The sequence below is a fragment of the Tasmannia lanceolata genome, unplaced genomic scaffold, assembly GCF_043159265.1.
Source record: "Tasmannia lanceolata isolate RefF3 unplaced genomic scaffold, GAP_Taslan_0.1 ptg000002l, whole genome shotgun sequence".
Classification (NCBI taxonomy): domain Eukaryota; kingdom Viridiplantae; phylum Streptophyta; class Magnoliopsida; order Canellales; family Winteraceae; genus Tasmannia; species Tasmannia lanceolata.
Genome location: NW_027518679.1, coordinates 20,239,869 through 20,261,217, shown reverse-complemented (window position 1 = coordinate 20,261,217; position 21,349 = coordinate 20,239,869).

Sequence of the window (21,349 nt, the reverse complement as noted above, 5' to 3'; positions counted from 1 at the left end):
TATGAAACTAACCATAGAAAGATATTCAATTTTAAGCATAAGCCCCTAATCTAAGCACATATGATGAAAATCTTATGGGGGCTTTGGGAACCCAAGATTTCTTGGTTCCAACACTATCCCTAATCTTAGATGCACATTGGAATTGGTAATGACCATTTATTCCACAATAATGGCATCTAACATGAGGGTTAGATACGCTAGTCCTATTATATGCATGTTTAGGTGTTTGACTAGTCTTCTTTAAGATTATGTCAATAATTTTGTCACCATTTAATAATCCATGGAGACATAATCTTAACCTTTCATTTTCATTATGAAGATGGGTTATTTGATTTGGAAAATCATTAAATTCATCTTCATAAGATTTGGAAGAGCTTACCACATCTTTGAGTTTTGCAATTTGGCAAGTTTTCTCATCCAAACAACCCTTAAGGGTTTCAATCTCAAGTTTAAAATTTTCAAATTGAGCTTGAGATTTGGAAGAAGATTCATTTTTCAAAAAATTTAGTTCATTTTCTAATTTTGAAATGGATTTCTTTTGAACTTTATTTTTAGAAATTTGAGAATGCAAGGTATTTGCACAATTCATCTTAAGATATTTTTTCACTATCACTACTTGATGAATAAGAGGGGTTTGAATTTACCTCATCTTCATGGGAGAGTGCCATGAAGCAAAGATCATCCTTTTTATTTTCTTCCCCTTCGCTTGAGCTTTTGCCCGAGGTGCTCAAAGCATCCCATCCGGCGGCAAGAGCCTTATGTTTCTTCCATTCCTTCTTTCCCTTGTATTTTGGGGAAGATGACTTGAGAAGTGGACAATCCGGTCTTTTGTGTCCGGTCTTCTTGCAATTATAACACCTTATTCCTCCTTCTGCTTCACTTTCTTCTTTCTTCTTCGTTTTATTCTTTTTATGTTTCTTTCTCCATAAGCTTTAAAATTTTCTTAAAGCTTCTTCTTCATCGCTATCCGCCTCGCTAGAGGATGATGAGTTCGCTTTGGAGGCTTTTAGAGCTAGAGATCAACTCTCTTTTTCTTTCTCTTTCGGCTTCTTCTCCTCTTGTCGGCTAGTGAGGAGCATCTCATGGGTGATGAGAGATCCTACAAGCTCCTCCATGGTTAGCGTCTTGAGATTCTTTGATTCTTGTTTAGCGGTTACCTTTGGATCACAATATGGAGGAAGAGACCTAAGCAACTTACTCACAAGCTCATCAGTAGGATAAGATTTACCAAGATTTGCTAGTTCATTAGAAATTTTAGAAAAACGGGTATACATTTCGGAAATGCTTTTCATTTTGATCCATTCTAAACATTTCATATTTGCTCTTTAACAAGTTTATTTTGAAATCCTTAACTTGAGATATTCCCTCATGGGTAACGGCAAGTGTATCCCAAATAACCTTGGCGGAATCAAAAAGAGCAATTCGATTAAACTCCTCCGTAGATAGGGCGCAAAACAAAGAATTTATGGCTTTGTAATTTAAATTTGCATGCCTTTTTTCTACGACATTCCATTCTTCAAATGGTTTGGAAGGCAACATGTATCCATTTTCAACAATGTGCCAAAGTTCCACATCTATCGAAAGAAGATAGATGCGCATCCTTGTCTTCCAATGTCCATAGTTGGACCCATCAAAGAAGGGAGGTCTAGTTGTGGAATGGCCCTCCGGAAGTCCGGTTCCATTTCTATCCGCCATTTCACAATTAGAAAGTTGCCAAAGGTCTTATGATCTTTCCCTTGTTGAAATTTTTAAAGAAAAATTTTCCAAAGATTTATAGAAAAGAAAATCTTTTAAGAGCCTTTGCTCTGATACCAAGTGAAATTCCAAGGGTGGTCCCTAGTACGGCAACTTTGAGGAGTGAAAATTAATTAGGTTTCTAACAAGTTTTAATCCTTTTGAAAACTCAAACCTAAATTGAAGATTAAGAGATCAAAAAGAAATTCAAGCACACAAGTTAAATCTAAAGTGCAAATGCAGATAAAGAGCAAGAGTAAGAGAGATTGCACCCGAGATTTAAAGTGGTTCGGTCCTCCGAACGCGAGGCCTACTCCACTCCACCAACCAAACCCGTTGATGGCTTCACTATGTGATCTTCTTAACTTCAGCGAAGATCAGTGCCGATTACAAATTCCGATTACCTTTAACCTTGGTGGTAACCTTACAAATTCCGATTACCACGGAGAGTGGGCTACGCTTCTTCAAACACTCGCCCGATACAACGTTCTTGATAAGAAAGAAAGAAAAAAATCCCTCACAAGGGTTTACAAGAATTGTAGATGTACAAATTTAGCCTATGATCCAAATCCTAAGCTTTAGAGGATGAGAGACATAATCAAGTTTGATTCACTCTTTGGATGTTCAAATGGAGTTTTAAGAGTGTTAGGATTCATATTTGAATGTTTGGAATGCCCATATATATAGGAAAACCAAAATATGACCGTTCAATGGCATTGTTGTAATTCCAGGAAAAATCGCAATGGCTAAAAATCTGACCGTTGTAGTGTTCTCGGAGTTCCGAGAAAAATTCTCGGAGTTCCAGGAATACACAGAAGTTGGAAAAAAGTCTACTGGACCATTTCTCGGAGTTTCGAGAGTATTTCTCGAAGTTCCGAGAATTTCTCTCGGAGTTCCGAGAAGCCTATTTCATGCAGATTTTATTTCTTGTTTTTAGGCTTCCAACTTAACACCAAGTTGGGATTGCTATGAGGGTTCCAAGGTGTTGGAACTCCACAAAGACAATCACTTATATATTTAGGGTGTTTGTTTATTTACTTAATTATGCCTCTAAAATCTAAAACTAAGATTAGATCTTTTACAATCTAAATATAACTTTGGTCTTCAATGGATTCTTCAAGTCTTCATTTGTCTTGGACTACGTTGTCTTTGGCCTTCATGATGTGATCCAATGAGATCTTCTTGGCCTCAATCCAAGCAATGTTGTCTTAGCACCAATGTGATCTACAACTTAGACAATCAAACACATTAGTGATCATAAATCACTTGTCTATTGGAATCATCAAAATAAGATGGGAATGCCAAGGTGGAAACCATTGGGCTTACAGTTATCAACAGACATGCCATCTTTTGTTGAGGAGGCCATGAAAATTTGACAGGGATTCAATTCATAAGGGCAGAGATAACGTCTTTTTTGTTTGTCAGAACAGTAAGAGTTATGCACTTCAACATTTGGCAGATGAGAAGGACCCCAAAGCTTATTAGGTGGAGGGGAAGCATGTTCGACGATAAAGGAATCCCTTTGCCAAATCCAAGAAGAAGAAGAAACAAAACCATAAAGGCGTCGAAAGCAAGCTCGCCGAGTCCAATGCTAAGTACAATGCAGAAAAGGCAAAGTGTCGACATTCCAAAGTATTTGAAGTTGATGATGCTATAGCCACAACACCATAAAACTTGAGTTTGAGTTCTCTTTAAGTGGAGGGGAATGACGTGGTCACATCTCGATCTTCCAATTGTAAAGCTAGCAAGTTTCCCAAGAATGCTATACAAAATGGGTTTCCTCTTTTTTCGATATACTATTACAAGCCTAGCCTTTCTATTATTTAGTGTCAGAGTTAGTTTCTATATTTTTTTAGGAAATAAAGCCTTTCTGTTTTTTAGTGTTAGAGTCTTTCTATTATTTGAATCTTTCTATTAGTCTAGTAGAATCGACCAATGTTTTCTTTTTTGTGTCTAACAATAGTAAATCTAGTGGAACAAGCTATTTTGAATGTTATGGGAGTCCTCTCCTATAAATCCAAGTGAATGTAAAGACTAAGGGACTTGATTGTTTTTTCCAAATAGAATTCTCTTTTGCTTTCTTGGATAGCAATTTGTTTTGTGTGTCGTGGATTCGAAGGCTTATTGAACGGCTGTTGACGTTGTTCAACCCCTGTCTCGTTCTTCGTGCTTCCGACTACGCCAGTTAATTCTTAACCTCATTGTATCAAATCAAAAAATATATTTAATACTTTTTCATAAACTTATTAGGAGTGGTTAAAACGCACTATAGTGAATAGTGGCTCACTCTTAGCTCACTGTCTTAGCAGGGTGTGTCCTTCATGAGGATTTCTGATATGGACTTTGAGTGAGAGAAAACACCTTAGCAGGTGTGGATTGCTCATAAGGGATCATCATCTAAATTATTGGGGCATTTAGGTGTCTAAGTCTACATTGACGCAGGTATGACTTCAGTGAACAGTGGACTGCAGTTGCTGAAATGAACTCGGTAGCACCACTAAAAGACTTAATTAACCTTTAACCACATCTAAATAGACGATTATTACTAAAACCAATGAATTCTCAAATATCCCACTTTATCATAAAGTGGGTCATATCCCACTTTATGATAACAAGAAATATCATATATGTGCTAAATTATGTGCTTGTTATGCTATAAGGAAAACCTTAGACTAATTCTGGAAATAAACCAAGAAAATAAGTACACCTCCCTTTTGAACACTAGCATATGACCCAGTTAACAGTGAATCTGAACTTTGAACCATTGGATATTGAATCTGAACAGTGAACCATTGGGTGAAATATGACCCATTGGATACTGAATTTGAAAAGTGAACCATACAAGAAATAGTAATAGCCACACATAAACTCTAAAAACACTGACAATAAACCCTAGGACTCTAATGTGATACTTGACTCGGACCAGGATGGCCATCTCGGCTGCTCTACGTATCCCGGCCTCGGGAAGAATCAGAGTCAACGTAGTTCGGTGACCTATTCTAAGCTACGATGCCTAAATATTCCTAGACCACTATCCTAGACTCGATCAACTAGACCCGACTAGTTTTTAAAGCTTCTTGTACGATTGCTTAAGTTCAAATGAATTGTAACTTTTATGACTTTTTATATGCCATAATTAATGCAAATTAACCCTAAACTAATACAGGTGAGCCCTACATCCTATCTGTAATTAGGCTGTATGTCCTAAGAAAAATAATGGGCTAACTAAGTGCATCGTAATCTAGCCATCGGCTCGACTAAGTGTCTAACCGACCACGACTCGAGGCCTCCTAACTCTAGGGACACTCACACGAAACCACAAAGCATCAACATATACAGGACAGACTCCTAAATCTAAGACACCCCAAACATCTAGGACAAACTCTTAACTCTAGGGGAAGATCTTTTCAAAAATCGGTTGTAAAAGATTTGTTTAAAGAATTTTTGTGTTTTTGAATGATTTGAACTTGTTTATTTTGAAAGGTTTGACTGGACCTGGGATAAGGATCCCAAGCAGCCTACGTACCCCGTGGGAGGGGGATCAAGCCAACATAGTTCAGAAATAGACTCTCCTAACTACTCTCCTAATGATTCATGACTTTTGAGAATGTTTTGATGTTTTTGACTTAAGAGGACAGATTCCTATCATCATAAGGGTAGGACAAACTTCAAATGTCCCGCAAAGGTTGGACAAAATCCTATACTTTGCAGGAAGATAGAATCCCGACTCTGCAAGGGTTGGACAGAATCCTATGCCTTGCAAGGATCGGATAGAATCACATGACTTATGAAAGATTGGACAGAATCCTAACTCCTTATGATTGTAGGACAGACTCCTGAAAGAACGACTCTCTAACTAAGGACAGGCTCCTATGCTAATGGACAAACTCCTAAACTGGTAACCCGAAGAGGGGGTGTTAACTAGAGAAAACATGTTTTCTAGAAGAAGAAACCACTATTACTAATGAGACAATGCGTATCTCCTATGGAGGGCTCCAAGTATCCTTATCATCGCCCTTGGAATGATAGAATAGGGGTTAGGCAAATAAAAGACTAAATTAGTCTTCTAATGAGGTGCAGCTTATGAGACTTGAGGTAGTCTTCTATGGGTTAACTCACTAATGGGACAAAGCTTGTCTCCCGAGGGTTTAACTTCTCTACCGAGACATAGCTTGTCTCCTAAGAGGGTTTGACTTTCTTTTTCATGAGACATAGCTTATCTCCTAAGAGGGGGCTCTATATGTCTCTTTCATTGCCCGTGTAATGAATAGGGAAACCTAATGTCTTAAGGGATACACATCTAAAAGACTGGACAAGTCTTTTAAATAAAAGAGGGGAGTGCTATTTGGATTGAGCAAGTCCCCTAATGATGAGCTTGGGATAACGCATTCATCCCCCTTGCAATGATGGAAAGGAGATAATCATCTAAAAGACCAAGTTGGCCTTATTCTAATAGAGGGAGTGTGATTAACATGACCACTAGAATTGCAAGTTTATAGGCTACTCATTTTAACCACTAGAATACCTCTTTAATAAGCCTCACTTATATCAACAGACTTGAATTTGAAATATATAAAGATATATGCAATGATGTGAACATACCCAGATATTTGTTCAAGAATCATAAAAATGACCAAAGTTTATGACAGTTATCATATCCCACTTAAACTGGAAGAGAAGCAAACTTATAATAAAATGCTCTTATACTACTATTGGTAACTTGATTATATTAAGATATCAAGGTTTTTCAATATCCCAAAGTTCAGTTTACTCTAACAAATGAGAAAGCAGCTACAGTTCATCACAACTCTATACACGTTTGCCCATTTCTCAAAATACATTTGACAATCACAATCACTTATTCAAAGCATGAACGTCACAAAGATGGTATCAACATCAGTATACCGGGATCATGTACTTGCCCAAACTCTCATGGGCAAGACAAAATCTATAGACCTGTACCTTTGAGACATCAACATCCCTCAGCAGCAATCATATTTTATATGATAGAAATGAAGACAGAGATTAAAGAAATACTAAGATTCTCAACCTATCTATCTAATGGCAATAAAATCATCGAAACCATCAAACTAGACATGCTCCTTGTCAGTGTGGACTGACCAACTACCCTCACAATTCTTGAAGGTTTCTACTAAAATATGATAACACCCATATTAACAATCGAAAGGACAGTCATAGGCATCACTATATCTGACAATAATTCCAAAATAACCATCTAAACTTCTATTTTTCATACCAATATACAATGGCAAATCAACTAAAACAGTGAGAATCAACATACCTATTTCAGGTTGTTACCAATTATTGTCAACATCCAAAATATATAAAAAGGTCAATGATGGGTAATCGATTGTACTTTAAGGCTTACATTACTCATTGTGTTCCTAGAAGCATGAAGTAGAATTTTTTTTTGCTGCTGATGAATGACATGAAACAATATCATCCCCGTGTCATAAGGGTATACTCAAGTAAGACAACAAACCAAAAAATAGAATCCATCACAAACCTCCTAAAATATAAACTTTATGCACCACTTTACTTATTTTACTACATGAGAATATTCTTACAATGAATAATTCCCCAGGCTGAAATTTTTACCCCATCTTAAAATCCATGGGAGAGTATTTCAAAGATTGGAAGGTGACACTCGGCTACCCAAATAATCAACGCCTTAAATTCAAAGTATAAAATGGAATGAAAATGCCTAATCTCAAATTCGTCTCATTGGACCAAACATCTCGAAGATCAAGGGAACTAATCAAAATAAACATGAAACTTATCTACATAGGAAACCTGAAGGAAAAGCTCTGAACAACTTTTTGCAAATGCTTAGTGGTATCTACATCAATGCAGGTTACAAAAAATTCTATAGAAATGAAGAATATGCCCCGCTATGATAAAAAGAGAAGACAGTCCAACTTCAGTACGATCATACTATGGGAATCAAGGTGTCATGATCCATAGGAGTGGCAAACATAAATGGAAACAAACAATAGAAACTTCTCATGATCGTATCCACTCAAATCAACACACCTTCAATGATATCATATTTTCCCTTTATCTCAAGCAGTACTTGACATGACATAGCTAAATCAGGTTCACTACCTAGCCTTTCCAACTAAAGTGATAGAGATGCTTGAATTGAGTTGAAATTTAGCAGTAACTGATATTGAACTAAATCTTTAGGATAATGAAGTTCATTCATAGGTGAATAATTCTTAACAAATTATCACCATATAGGTCATTTGGAACTCTAGCATCATGAAGTGAAAATAAAGAAGATTATTTGATCTTTTGAGAAAAATCTCACCAATAGGAAAATGTCTAAGGTTGAAATGCTCGCCAGGAAGCAATAGAGGCCACCTAATCTCTGCAAAAACCTCCGCGCCTTTAAATTTTCATCATAAAACTCCAAGTATGTGCATATTGCACAAATCTAAGCTCTTCTCTTCTTCCTCTGCCTTGAGCTAAATTTGGATAATCAAATTTCAACAGGATTGCTTAGATCAGTGAGGCTTTAGATTTCTATGAGACAACAAACCAGATTTTAACAAGGAAAAAAGACTTATGTGTAGATCAAAGGTTTTAGGGTTTCTAACGAAGGTTTAAGCTCTTGATTCTAAGATCTGTGATGGGTTAGGGTTTCAAATGACGTAATAAAAAGAAAATGATACTCCTGAACAGAAATTAGGGAAGAAAATATAGTGGCAATAGCAGCTGGAGCTCCGGCAAGGCCGCCGGAGCGAATGATCAGAGAAGATGAGCAAAAGAGGGTTAGGGTTTCAAAATTTGGGGATCTCTCTCTCTCTCTCTCTCTCTCTCTCTCTCTCTGATTAGAAAAACAAACCCTCTATCCTCGAAAATAAGGAGTTAACTTGGTATTTATAGGAAGATGAATGTTGATATTGGCACTACCCAAGTTGATGAGCGTGCGGTTGCGCAAAACCACTAGGCGCATGACAAATTCGTGTCCTATTCCAGCTCTGGTCTGCCCCTTCCAGGATAATTCACCCCCCTTCTGCATTTGAACTATGACACTTATCTCGGCTTGTTTGCTAGGCAAACTTGCTCGGATTTCAAAGAAATTTTGTTGGGACCTAACTGGGACCCTAACCTACCCTAGGGTGAAGTTTGAGGCTCTTAATCACTGCTTTGGTGGTGTTTTGCTCAAACATGGAGGATTTGGGGGTTCGGTCAAAATGGGGTGTCTACAGATGCCCCTCTTTGGCAGAGCGTGCTTGTCGCACGAATGTCAAAGCTGAACAGACAACCCATTTTGGCCGACCCAAGATTAGTTCAAGAAGAAAAAAATATAGAAAATGATTTTGCGAAGATTGAAATCTTAAAAAGATCAGATGCCTCAGGAGTCTCGGATGGAAGGGATGCCTCAGGGATCTTCATTTGGAAGAGATGCCATAGGGGTCTTCAGATGGAAGAGATGCCTCAGGGGTCTATAATGGAAGGGATTTGTAGACACCTCATTTGACCGAACTCCTATTTGCCATGTTTGCGAATAACCCCATCAAATCAGTGAGTTAGGATCTCAAATTTCACATCATGGTAGCTAAGGATCCTATCTAGGTCCCCGCAAAATTTTGTTGAAATCTGAGAGCGTTTGCCTAGCGAACGAGCCGGGAGAGTGTTATCGTACAAATACACAAGGGGGGTGGATTATCCTGGAAGAGGCCGACCTAGGATCGAATAAGACACGACAAGCTGTGCGCATATAAATTTTTCCACACAACCGCGCGCCTTATCAAATAGTTGTGCCAATATCAAATTCCCAAAAAGCCTATAAATACAAATCTAACCCTCATTTTCACTAAGATAAATTTTCTTTTCCTAAATCCAGAGAGAGTTCCCTCAACCGAAACCCTAACATTTCCCTTCTCTGATCTTCTCCGGCTAGATCCAATTGAGATTCGACCATTTTTTGGCTAATTACTATTGATTAAATGTCTTCTTCTTCATTTCTCTCTTCAAAAAATTACTTATTCTTACTCTTTTCATCCAAAGAGTATTGGTAATTCATTTGGTTCAATGATTGTGTATTCTGTTGACTCATAGAATCTCGAAGTGAGATTGGAATTTTGATTTATCACGATCAGGTTTTAAATAGGTATGTAATTGAACCATTAAGATTGACGTATTTTGCAAAAAAATAAAATAAAAATAATGGAGATTTTATCTTCTAACTGTGAGTTCATGTCATTAGTGTAAATGTGTAAATAACTAAGGTTTTTCTCTTTTATATATTGAATAGCCTTGAGGATCCCTTCTTTTATGGCATATTTGTAATGAGGGAACTAGTCATCAATGTCAAATGGTAGTTTAGGTAGATAGACCTGACTGACCTACTTTCTTGCTAGAAAATAACATTAGCCTAACAATGTTATGTTGATTATATGATCTCAGTTTGCGAACTTCTTCTTTGGTCTTGCCCCAACCATTGTTCTAATATGATTTATATTCCCAAGTCAATCATTTGAGTTACTTTATGATAGGAGTTTGGCCCCTGTACTAGTATGGATTCGATATTGAAATTCCTAATCTGTATGTTCTAACAGTATAATCATTTAAACATCAATTTAAGGCAAAACACAATGAGTGCAGACATATATTCCATACCATATGTTGATTGCTACAATATGTAATTTATTTGCTAATATAAGAGGGCTGCTGGTAAGATAGAGTAATTGGTTGCAATGGAAGGTGTTGTTATGATGATGGTATATCCTTAAGCTCCAGAAACTATTACATTTCCCCTTTGTGTTCCCCTTTACTTAGAGAGTTGATGCTGACATCATCATGTTTTGAAAACACACTATTTTGCTCATTTTCTTTTTTGATATGCGAATGTAGTTGAAAAATTAAATTTTCTTATCTCATCTTTTGTAATTTGACTCAAAAAAAAGGAAGGAAAAAAAGAGGGGGTTAAGCTTAAGGATAGATCTTATTATCCTCAAGTGCGTCATCTATCTCTTTTGATTTAGATGATTGCTGTCACCACCATAAAAATGAAGGAAAAGAGTAAAGTGTCTAGATGAAAGTATCAAGTAGAGTAGCATTGATGTCATTTTCTCATTCAGTTCATTCATTTTGGACCCTATAGATATGAGTTTCAGTTATATGGGTGATAAGGAGAAGATACATGCTTCTTTTACACTTCTTTTTAAAAGGCACTGAGATGAGTGTTTATCCGAGTAAAGTTATGACTTGTCATTTGCCCTTCCTTTGCTCTCATTTCTATTCATCGATTATTTTATTGTTCTGTTTTATCCCTCATATGAAATATTGCTTATCCAGTTGGATCTTGTTAATCAAATCACATTGAAATGATTCTTTTCGGAAGGTAGTTTTTATACAGATTTTAGTTATCGTGTGTTTTGGGCCATTCGTCCCTTATTTGGACAGGTTGTTCATGGTAGTTATTTTTAATGGCTCAAGATAGTGTCTGACAGCATAGTCATCATCTCTTAGTTTAATATTGTAGATGCTTGATGTTGACACAAGCCTGATTTTCTTTATAGATTGTTCAAATTATTAGGATATTTAGTGTTGCGGCTTCTTGAAAGTGAAATATATTATGGAGTAATTTTCTTAATAAGCTTGTATGATTTAATTATCTGGTTACAAATTTCATTCTCTTTTATCCCTTAATCCATGGTGCAGTTTACAATCAAAGTAGATATATAATGCACTTTTTTTTTATTATTCATTTCATTATAAGCTCAAAACTATGTATTGATAAGGATACAAAATTTATTTAGTTCTCATTCCTTAACTTTACAGATGATGTATTCATTAGCATATATTGGGGTATGGATCCAAATGATTTTCAAGTTCAAAAATGTCAAAATATAATTATCAAGTTAGGAATAGATTTATATGTAAAATCATTCAATCAGTTCATGATTCAAATGACTCCCGAAATTGAATTTTCCATTGCTTCATTGAAACAAAGTATGAGAATTACTTGCAAGGAGTGAGTCTCCCGAAATTAGCAAGTTTATTTATTGATACAAGGGTTCTTTGTAATGAGCTATAATGCAAGTAATCTGATAGTTCACACTATTTTAGCTTATTATTTTTAGTTAATATTCATAACCGATCCTATAGATTAATCCATCATGTTTTAAAATATACATAGTTTTATGTTGAGGTATATCAGGTCTTATCTTACAAGTAAGTTATTAAATCCCTAGTTGTTTTTAATCAATTAATGAACCCAGTTATTGTAGACACCCCATTTTGACCGAACCCTAACAGAGTCGTTAGGGTAGAAACCCTGTTAAATTAGTGTTTTAATGTCCCAAATTTGTTCCTAGAATAGGTTAAGGTCTCATTTAGGTCCCCGTAAATTTTCGTCCGAATCCGTCGCGGTTTGCCTAGCAAACGGACGATGTTTGTAGAGTAGTGTAGTGTAGGAATAAGGGTGGCGATTCAGCCAGGAGCGGGGGTGTGCAGGAATTTAGGAAACCAGTTCAAATTTTCTATAAGGGGTTGTCCAGGCAGAAGCAGGGGTATGCGGATTAGTGTGTAGCATAATTAGGGGGTGTTTTATCCTGAAGCAGGGCAATTTCGTAATTTGCAAAGATGCTTTTCTTCCCCTCCAAGTCACCATTAAGGCCTAAGCTAGGTTAGTGAGAACTTTAGGACTAGGATTAGCCAGAGGGGAATCCTATGTAGATTAGGCTTCCTTTGATCCCAGCCCTTAAACAAAAGCTGATTTGAAGGGCTAGGATCAAGGGGAGGGAGATATTTTCCATAAAAATTTTCCCCTCCGCCATTGCCCGGGCCCCCCCCCTGTAAGTTAGGAGATGTACAAAATGCATTGATGGGGGCTGTCCAAAGGAGAGGAAGGGGTAGAATATATCATTTTTTTCTCTAGGCCTTTTCTTTCCTGGGCACCCTGCTGAGTAAAGGGTAGTCATAAATATGCATAGACGGGGGTTGTCCCGGGGGAAAAGGGATCGAATTTATCATTACCCTATATAGGCTTAACGAATTAGGGTTGAGAAGAGGATTTTTCTTTTTCTTAGTTCGAAGCAGAGGGAGAGAAAAAAAACCAGAGAGAAAAAGAGAGAGAGAGAGGAAGAAGAAGAAGGAGAAGGAGGCAACCACCTCCGCACCCATATCCCTAATATCCAAAACCGCCTCCACCACTTCAGCCACCCACCGCCACCATCTAAGCCACCACCATCATCCACCTCCATCCATTTTCTCCGGTAGGTTTGCCGGAACCCCGACGAAAAACCTCCATTACCGACCTCTGCTACCACCCCATTCCCATTTCCCCATTAAATCCGGCCACTTCCCCAATCGCCTCCACCACCACTACCAATCTCACCCTCCAAACCCCATTCCTACCATACCCAATCCCTCCACCTTTACCTCCTTCTACCTCATTCGATTCAGCCACCACCTTCTCCGACCACCACCACCATTGTACCCTCCATCTTCCCTATCCTCTAAACCCACTTCATTTTTCCAGAACCCCTAATCCTCTAAAACCCATCTCACACTTCTACCACCATCTCACACCCATCCTCTGTTTTATCCAAAACCTATTTCCATCTGAAACCCATTTCCACCGTCCTCTTCTTCTTCACAACCCACTAAAATCCATACCACCGGAATCCGGCCATAACCCACCGGAATCTGGTAACCCCATTAAAACCGATCAAACCCCATCACCTAAACCCATTTTCTTCACCTTCGACCCCATTTCTTAGATAACCCCACTACATCCATCATTCGAGCCTCAATTTGTAGTCACCTCTCCATCATCTCCTCTGAGCCACTTCTCATCTCTACCTCTTAAACCCTTGCAAGTTATCTTCATCTTCTTCCATTACCCGGATCCATCTCCATCAATCACTACCTCTATTTCCCATTTTTTAGATCTAGAATTTCTCTGAAGTTCTTCGGAAAGAGGAGATCAACGATTGATCTATTGGTCTCATCTCTGATCGTCACCTACATCCTCCATCTCAAGCAAACATCGGTATCTTTGGAGATTGTAAGCAGATTCTAGCTCCATTTTCTTGAAGAGAAGAGGTAAGGATCCTTTTGAATTATATTGAATTTTGCGGTGTTTCATGTGATTACTCCTTGCTGATGTTCTAATGGAGAATGTTTAGTTTGTGAGGTTTGGTTTCAATTTGGTCTTGGATCAAACCTTGAGCTCAGTTCCTGTTACGAACTGATTGGAAGATAGTATGTGCTGGCAAAGGGTATAGATTAATTGGTTTATTTACCCCATGACATGTGTACAGGCATGTGATTTGATTCCATTTCAAACTGCTTCAGTAGTAACTTTCTTTTATTTTTATGCTCAATGGGTCACTTGGAAATGGTCATAGGGTTGGGGATTTGTGATTTTTTTTGTTTACATCTATCATTGATAGCATGAGTTGATTCACAACAATCTAATGTCATGATGGCTTCTTCCTTGTTTCTGCTATACACTCATAAAACAGAATTTTCCATGGAAATGCCTGGAGATGAAATTAAAAATAGAGTAATGGCTTTCAACTTGTTGGCACCCCTTTAATCACCATATTTGTTAGAGGCATGGTTAGTTTCAAGAATTTTTTATTTTGAATAGTAATTGTGCTTGATAGTTTTTTGGAATATTATAAAATAGTATGTCTGGGTTGAAGTGTTAAGACCAAGTGGTGTTGCTATCATTTTATCAACCGAATCTAATTATGTCCAAATAGATACATGAGTTGAGTTTGCCTGTTATGTTCTTTTTTTTTTAGGTTCCTGAACATGATAGTGCCCATAGCAGCCTCTATTTTGTTGAGACTCGATGATGCTTATAGCAGTCCCACTAGTTGTGGATTTTTTAAAAATGTTCATTGCAGCCCTCACCATAGTAAGCCCTCACCAACCAGCCAGTGCCCTAACAAATGCCTACCCAGTGCCCTAACCAGTCCAGTGCCCACAACCAGACCAGTGCCTAACCAGTCAAGCCCCCAACCAGACCAGTGCCTAACCAGTCCAGCGCCCAACCAGTCCAGTGCTCATCCAGTCTTGTGCCTAACCAGTCCATAGGAGCCCTGAGTTAATTCCTCATGTTCTATCAACAGGTCAGCTAGGACTAATCATTGATTTGGAAATCAATTTGTCTTTTGATTGGGTAGCTTCAGAACCTATGGGTTAGGTTTGTCTTTATTTCGCTTGGCCTTACTTCTATGGGCTGATCATTAGGTTGGATCAATCAGCTCCATGCTTTTAATTATGCTTTGGAGTTATTTACTCCAGGTTTTATCTAAAAGTGTCTGCATGTGCACTGTAGATTCTGTAGATTTTGAAATGTTCATCCGTTACATACACGCAAGCTATTGATTGTTGAATTTTTAGCTAAAGGTATATATGTGTGCTATGTTTTCTTATAATTCAAATTAAGAGCATATTGGTGTTTGATTCTGTTTAGAGCTCTCTCACCCATTTAATATTGGCAGCCATTTCTACCTTGATATTTGCAGCCCCTTTGATAATTGCAGCCCACTCGCTTTGATAATGGCAGCCCATTCATATTGATTTTGACAGCCCTCACACCCTTGATAAGAGCAGCCCTCATTTGATAGTTCAACCCTCGCTCTCTTGATAATTTCAGCCCTTCCATTTGTATAGTAGCCCTACTTTAGTTATTGTGCCATAGAAGTGTCCCTAGCAGCCTGTCATTTTTATAACCGTTACTCTATTGTTAAATCATAGTTTTGTCCAAGTATATGAAACCTGTATTCATTTGGTTTATTATGGTTCTCATATCAGTAAATGATAGGAGCTATATATATTTCTTTGGGTGAACAATATGTAGTAGTTGATGTTGGGATAGGTTTCAGTTACTTGGCTTGCGAAATTCTTGGAATTGGCACATAGTCTTACTTGTTTAGAAGCAATAGATACGATTATAGCTTATTACTCTAACAAGGCTTTGTTCCTGCATTAGGAAAAATAAAATCATGTTGTTGGCAGCCGTGCTGGCCCTGAAACATGGGAGTACTTGTATATAGTATAAAGGATGTTATTATCAGTTTAGTCGTATTTTAAGGTGTGTGCTTATATGGTGATTGGGAAGGTAATTGATTGAACGTGAAAAAAGTTATTATTATTCAATTCAGCCTGGCATTGATAGCAATGTATCCGTATTCTAACTCCTTTACCTGCTATTCACTCATTTTTTTTACTCGCCTTATGAATTAAATAGGTTTTTGGGTGTTTTACAAAGGGTTGGGTCATCCTGTAGAGTTACTAATGTCATCTCCTTCATATATGTCGTATACTATCAAGAGAATCAGACCTAGGTATCCAATCCACAGCGGTTAGGGCGATGAAGGTGCTAGCCCAAGCCCATCCTTAGGGGACTTGCTCAGTCCGAGTAGCATACCCCTCTTTTGTATATAGGAGACTTGTCCAGTCTCATTCTCTTGCTTAACCTCCTCTTTGTGTGTCGTTTGGTTTTGGGAGAACACCCTACTCGGCTTGGCAGCATACCCCTACCCTTATGGGTATTGGGTTGCACATTTGTTGCACCCTTCGGCTAGGTAGCTGTCCGGCCCGGCTGGGTGTTTCACCTTTGCCAAATATGCACAAGGTCTCTTATTCCTTTTAGACCCGCCCGGTCTCTTTCTCTTCCTAAACCTCCTCTTTGTGCGTCGTTTGGTTTTGGGAGAACACCTTACTCGGCTTGGCAGCATACCCCTACCCTTACGGGTATTGGGTTGCACATTTGTTGCACCCTGAGGGCTAGGTAGCTGTCCGGCCCGGCTGGGTGTTTCACCTTTGCCAGCTATGCACAGGGTCTTTTATTCCTTTTTACTTGTGAGCTTCTCCTTATTCGATAGTCCATTCGCATAGGAGTCAGCCCTGATTAGAGAGTCTTTGACTCATTCATCCTTTGTAGTGTTATTAGAGTCTCTGACTCATTTGTACTTCCTCCCTAGTGTTATTAGTTAGGAGTTTTTCCATTAGAGACTAACTCAGTCATATAAGAGCCTTCCCTGCTTAGGATCTTAGATTGTTTTCTCTGTTCTTGGGGCACTATCTTTCTTGTTGTGGTTTGTCTCTTTGAGACGCCAGTTTCTTGTTGTGGATCGTCTCTTTGAGACCTTTGTTGCTTGTTTGGGGTTTCCCCTTTTTGCTTTAAGGCTTTGCCTTAGTTTATGGTATTACTTGCGTGTCCCCTTTAAGATTGAAAACATTTAAAGGTTTAGAGCATTGGAAAAGCTTTAAAATCCAAAAACATTAGAAATTTAAAACTCAAAAACATTTGAAAACTTTAAAAATATCAAAAACATTTGAAAATATAAGAAAACCTTAAAAAATCTGAAGTGTTGAGTGTTTATTTTAGAAGCGTAGTTTGAGAGTTCGTTTCGAACTACGTTGGCTTGATCCTCTTCCACGAGGTACGTAGTGCAGCTTGGGATCTTCATCCCAAGTCCAGCCAAACTTTGTAAATAAAAAATGCTTTAACCCTTCAACTTTAAAACCTTGTTTTTAACAAAAATCTTCCTCTAGAGTTAGGAGTTTGTCCTAGATAGAGAGTTTTAGAGTTAGGAGTTCGTCTTTGATTTGTTGTGTGCTTGTTTGTGTTTGTTTTAGAGTTAGGGGTTTGTCCTAGCTAGGAGTGCCTCCGTCCGGTTAGTTGGCGATTCACATCGCCGACTGATGACTAGGTCTTGGATACGTTAGCAATCCTATTGTTTCCCTTAGGGCATACAGCCTAGTTACACGTAGGTTGTAGGAACCACCTGCATTAGCTTAAGGCTAACTTGCATTTAGTTAGGGCATATAGGGTGTCCTAAAATCTACAATTCACTGGAATTTAAATAATCGTTCAAGAAGCTTTAATAATTAGTCCGGTCTTTTAGATCGAGTCTAAGATAGAGGTCTAGGTGTCTAAGGCATCCTAGCTTAGAATAGACGCGAAGAACTACGTTGCCTTGATTCTCGTGGAGGCGGGGATACGTAGGCTTCTTTGGATGAATACCAGACCATCCGAGGACTCGGGCTTAATCATTTAGAGTCTTAGGATTTATTGTGTTGTTATATTGTGTATTTTGTTGTGTTTTCTTATTTTCTTGTGCAGACCCTATACCTTTAGCTGTAGCATGCATGCGTTCGTCCACCAGAACTTAGACACCTGTTAGGCCTGTCACTCATAACCTAGTTGTCATTAGGTGACATTTATTTCGGTTCTTTTGTGTGTGCTTATTTTCATCTCCGAGACATGCATGATTAGATAGACGTTTTCTCGGAGAGGTGTGTTCCCATTTCATATGATTTTCGCCCAAAACTCTTCGAGGTTAATAATAAATGGCATAAGAGACCAAGTGTTCGCACTCGGGCGAATTGGGGGCGCTCTTCGGACCTTCTCCATTCGTCATCAGGCACGGACCTTCTGTATCTCTGGTTATCCATTGCAAACAGAGCATTTGTTTTGGTTCCATGGCGTGTCCATGGATGGCGACTCTGAGTTATTTTAGGTACATCTCGGTTTCGAGCCTTGGCTCCTGATCAGGATGTATCTCATTCGTTTTTGTATCGCCACTCATGCTATGCTGTGAGGGTGGCATCCGTTTCGAGAGTTCCTTGGTAGAGCTCTCTTCCGTTGTGGAGATCTTTGAGGATTGCTGTGGGGATCTCGCGTCCTTCGGCACCGTCCTCGGATCGGGGTCCACAGGCTGGCGACTCTGCTGGGGATTTCTTGAAATATTGCCTAACTCTATAAAATGCCATTTTTACTAACTTTGGAGAAATTTGAGCTAAAATCATTTTAAATGGGAATTCTATCGTTAGAATCCAGGGGCACCAGATAGGTGCGTAATTAAAACAAGGGATTCACACACTGCACATCATACATTGGCATATTCTTTATTTCTTTCATTGTTTTCATTATTGGCCTCAGGGAATAGATATGACGCGTACCAGACGGGTAATTATGACCTTGAGGGAACCGTTGTATCTATTTCCAAGCTATGCGCCGGAGCTGCAGCCGTAGACACTGGGTGTGCTGGTGTTCTACAGCAGCCGATGAGCGGTGAACATACTCTGTATAATGCTGGGTGTGCTGGCATTATACATCAAGGGTATGGTCATAAGCATAGTACCCAGCAGAAATGCCCGGGCCCTACTTTTATTTCATTATATTATGTATATATATATTAGCTGCTCCCTTTAGAACCAAAATTAGGGAACCCTTGCTAGGACACTATATATATGTACTCATATAGGACGAACATGTGCGACCAGCATATGTGAGCCTAGGATAGAAGTTAGCCTACCCATTGTAGTGTAGAAGGGTAAGTCACACCGTGATTACCCGCCGCGCTATCTAGTACACTCACACACTTTCGAGTCAAGGTTTTCTTGGCTTTGCTAGATCAGGTTAGGGCTGGTGCCCCTGGTTAGGGTGTATGTATATATGTACGTGCATGTATTATATCTATTCTTAGATTATGACCTGTCTCTTAGATTAGGTTTCTGTATCTATCGAGGTCGTGCATTCCTTCAGGCCTGATCGATGACCCTTACTCTTGCTCGGTTGTCAGCTAGATCATGATTTACCCTGTGATCTCTTATCGCATGGTCATTCCGGTCTTAGGTCCATGTTTGTGAGTTTTTCTGATCTATTATCATCAGGTGCAGTTTGTTCCTTCTTTCAGTTTTGGGTCTAGCCGACGGTTCTGTTCACCACCTTTCATGGCCATGGTCCAGTCCTTGATTCCTTCTTATTGTCCTGATCGGTCTTTGTGCTAACCTGTTAGACCAGGGTCTGTCTGTCAATAGAATTTTCTGGTCTAACTATTAGCTACATAGTTTCATTCTCCAGTCTTCAAAATGGTTAATCATTTTCACTGGTCTTTATCCTGATCATAGGCTATGGTCTTTCTTCTGAGTGTACACTTGTATTATTCCATCGTACGTCTTACTCACTCAGTCGATGTGCAGTTTTGCCATCGTCTTGTACATACCCTATTTGTCAAAGTCGGTCGTTCAGATCAGGCCCCCTTTTGCAGTAGGTGTTCCATGTCTGATTCATCCTATTTGCATTCCTTCGATGCAGTCGATAGTATCTCTTTTACGGTTGTTGGGGCTATATCTGTCATTTTGTCTTCAGATTGTACGAATCCCGTGTGCATACTCAGTTTTGTCGGTTGGTTAGATTAGAACCCTCTTTTCCAGTGAGGGATTCCTGGTCTAATCGATCATATATACAGTCTTTCAGAGTCACCTGATTAATGGTCCATACTCGTCACTCTCATGGCCATGGTCTATTTATTGCCCTTTGATCATGAGTTCATCATGTTGTGTACACAGATCCATGTCATATATGTATGTTGCCCTTCGACTATGTACCCATTCTTTTGATATGCCATAGATCCATGAGATGTGTAGATATTACTCATTGGGTTAGGTTTTGCTATTTGCATGCTCTGTCTTAGATGTGGTTGATGGCTTGTCCGCTGTCTCTGTGACCATAATCTATCATTATTGATCCTCTTGATCATACAGTTGTCAATATCCATCATCAGATTTGAGATCCAGTCTATGACCTACTTCTGTCATTTTGTGGCCATGGTCTACCTTTCTGATCTATTGATCATCCATGATTATTGATGAACAAAATCAGTGTCACCAGTCGTATCCTTCCCATGTGGTTGATCAAAATTATCCCTATTATTTCGTTATTCAAGGTTATCTTTACTCTCTTCTAATTTTATCCTATATGTGATTAGGTTGAATCATGTCGAACAAGGTGATGAGGGTTTGGATAGCTGAGTCAATTAGAGCTCTCCCGCGGGAGCGTGCAGAGTGGAGTATGGCCGACAGGTTCATCAGCACGTTTAATCATTTGAGCGCCTCCGGTGTGAATTGGCAATTTCTTCAAGCAGCTGCAAGACTTTGGGATCCTATTCTTCATGTTTTTCAATTTGGTCCCTTTGAAATCTGTCCTATATTCGAGGATTGGTGCGCCCTATTAGAACTCCCACCTGAGGGACTCTGGATCCAACCTCCGAGTGTAGCGTCTCCTCGTTTCCTCTTCTGTAAGCTTTTCGAGAACAAGACTGTTGATGCTATGCCCTATTTCAAAGACACGTACGTGCAATTCGATGACCTCATTGAGCGTTTTTCTAAAAACGTTGACCCTGTCGACTCCCGTTTTCAAAGTTGCCGGCGCAATGCCTTAATCTTTGGTGTCCTTGCACGTCACGTTATCCGTGAAGACTCCAGTATTGCTCCTGTGACCTTACTGAGTGTAACCGATCAAATTAGCGAAGGAAGGAATCCTGTCCCAATCATTCTAGCGGAAACCTTCTCTGGGTTGGACCTTATTGCTCAACGAGAGGTTAAGGATAATTTTCATGGGTGTGTCAAGCTGCTTTATTTGTGGCTTTGTGAAAAACTCACCATCCTTCAGCCACGGAGCTCCCTTCAGTACACCCTCAAGGATCACCTTTCGTGGCAACCAATGGCCAATAAACCCCAATCCATTGATGAGTGGCATTATTGGTTGCAGAGCGTGGAGAAGGATCAATTTCACTGGGTGAGTCATTCATGCTTACACGTTATCACTAGC